The 2,714-nt window shown below is 42.9% G+C and overlaps 1 non-coding gene across 1 annotated transcript; it reads right to left on the bottom strand.

Annotated features, from left to right (window-relative positions):
• Window positions 1–260: 260 nt before the first annotated feature.
• On the bottom strand, window positions 261–347 carry TRNAS-GGA. Its single transcript has one exon. It is a non-coding gene; the product is annotated as a tRNA-Ser (tRNA).
• Window positions 348–2,714: the final 2,367 nt, after the last annotated feature.

The following is a 2,714-nucleotide window of genomic DNA, read 5'->3' as shown; positions in this document are numbered from 1 at the left end:
GGGCTCATACTCACTCCCCAAGGACTGGGAAGCAGCTCTATCAACGGCTTTTATCAACTTTCTTGTCTTCTTAATATTTTGCCGGGCTTGAGGAGTCAGTCTTATCATTTTCTGTTTCCCTCCCTGGGAGGATTCTCCTCTGCCTGGTTGTTTAGAGCCTTTACCTTGTTGTTTCACCATTGTCTGCAAAAGCAAAACAATGGTATCCATTGCTATTTGAGCCCTTCTTGTTAGTAAAATTGGTGAATTAAGCGAAGGTACGGAAAGAGAGGGATTCGAACCCTCGGTAAACAAAAGCCTACATAGCAGTTCCAATGCTACGCCTTCAACCACTCGGCCATCTCTCCTACATAACGATTATGACCTAAAAACCGAGTGAATAGCGAGTCAGTCATAATCCATATTCCATTATTGGATAGTTACGACCAATCCATTTTAACTGAAAATTTTTCATCAAAGTCAAAGCAAAGAACGATTTTTCTTTCCTTCGAGGCTCCGGGATAAAGATACAATTTTGCGTAAAAATTGTGAAAAAAAAATTCGATTCATGTTTGCAAAAACAACGTTCCCTTCTTTTTCTGATATTTTTATAATGTATTAATTCAATGAATTAGAACGAATCAACTGATTGATGGTCTATATCTTTTAGACTATAGTTAATGGATACTCTTAAATCATAATTCTAATTTCCAATAAGCTTGTTAGTATCAGTAGAAGCAGTGAAGAGCAGATTTGCAGAAAGAATTGCAGACAGTTGCAGAAGTTATGTAGTGCGGACCGCATAAAATTGAGTACGGTCGCACAGAGGTCAATGCGGACCGCACAAAATGGTAATGCGGTCCGCACAGAGGTGGGGTTCAGACTACCCACTCTCTGTATCCATGTTGCACGGACCACACAAAATGTAGTGCGGCCGCATTGGGACCAATGCGGACCGCACAAAATGTAGTGCGGCCGCAGTCCCCAAAGTTTAGCTTTCAAGTCTTTCAGCAATGCGGTTCGCACAAAATGTTACTGCGGACCACACAAGGGCACCGCAGACCGCACAGAATCGACCACGGTCCGCACTGAGTGCCCAGAAGCCGCACTAACTTAGGGTTCCATGTGTTTTGACCTAAAGTCCAATTTTAACACCTAAGTAGTTGCCCTCTGATTTTAATTACTTAAGCCCACATTACCCACAAAAATAACTAACCTAATCCTACCAAAATTAAAGAAATACGGGGAGAACATGATAACAAGCAAGAAAACAAGAAGTAAAAGAGAAATAACAAAATTAAAACAATTAAAAAGAATGTGATGTTACCAGATGTAAGAAGCAATGAAGATGATAAAGTCCAAACAGTTAATTGCAAGTAAATGAAATGATGAACATTGTTTTTAGAGGTTCTGAGAGTCAAGGTTTCGAAAAATGTAACAGGAGGGCCTCAGGCCCTATTTATAGAAAAGGACCTGGGGCCCATCTTACCAGCCCAGTGCGGACCGCACAAAATCGACTGCGGTCCGCATCACTTAGCATGTTTCAAAGCTTGAGAAGGCAACCACTGCGGTCCGCACAAAATGGAATGCGGCCGCAGTGGTCCACCACGGACCGCACAAAATGGACTGTGGCCGCGGTGGCAAACTTCAGAGAGTTGCTATTTTCACCCTTTCTTCAGTGCGGTCCGCACTAAATGTAGTGCGGCCGCATTGAAAACTTCAGAGACCTGAATATTTTGTCCACCATGTCCTGCACTGTATTAACACCATCCTGTAGCATCTCACAACTAGTTAGTCTAAAATAAAACCTATCTTACAATGAAAAACAAAGAAAAACAAGAAGAAAAACACATTGGTTGCCTCCCAAGAAGCGCCTGATTTAACGTCACGGCACGACGCATGTTACCATCCAATCATTTGAAATGAACAAGTGCCACCACATGACTATCATCAAACTTTCCCAAGTAGTGCTTGACCCCGTGACCATTAACCCGGAAAATCTCCCCATTTTTGTTCTTCAAATCAAGGGCACCAAACGGGGTCACAAACACTACCTCAAAAGGTCCGCTCCACTTTGACTTTAGCTTTCCCGAAAACAACCATAACCGAGAGTTGAACAGGAGCACCAAATCACCTACTCTAAACTCCTTTCCACGAGCATATTTGTCATGAAGGTACTTCATCTTGTCCTTGTACAAGGATGAACTGGAGTAGGCATGAAAACAGAATTCATCAAGTTCATTGAGTTGCTCAACACGGAGATTTGCAGCCACATCCCAATCAAGGTTCAACTTTCTCAAGGCCCACTTGGCCTTATGCTCTAACTCAACCGGTAAATGGCAAGCTTTCCCGAACACCAACCGATACGGAGACATACCAATCGGAGTTTTGTAAGCAGTCCTATACGCCCATAGAGCATCATCCGGCTTCTTAGACCAATCTGTCCTATTTGCATTGACCGTTTTAGACAGAATATTCTTGATTTCCCTGTTTGAGACTTCAACTTGGCCACTCGCCTGAGGATGATAAGGAGTAGACACTTTGTGGTTGACACCATACTTGGCAAGCAAGGTGTCAAAAGCTCTATTGCAAAAATGCGATCCTCCATCACTTATAATTGCACGAGGAGTGCCAAACCTTGTCAAAATGCTTTTCTTTAGAAATGCAACCACACTCCTAGCTTCATTGTTGGGCAAAGCCACGGCCTCGACCCGTTTTGAGACATAATCAACTGC

The sequence above is a fragment of the Nicotiana attenuata genome, unplaced genomic scaffold, assembly GCF_001879085.1.
Source record: "Nicotiana attenuata strain UT unplaced genomic scaffold, NIATTr2, whole genome shotgun sequence".
Lineage (NCBI taxonomy): Eukaryota > Viridiplantae > Streptophyta > Magnoliopsida > Solanales > Solanaceae > Nicotiana > Nicotiana attenuata.
The sequence above is the reverse complement of the archived record's forward strand: the minus strand, read 5'-3'. Positions and strand labels throughout refer to the sequence as shown.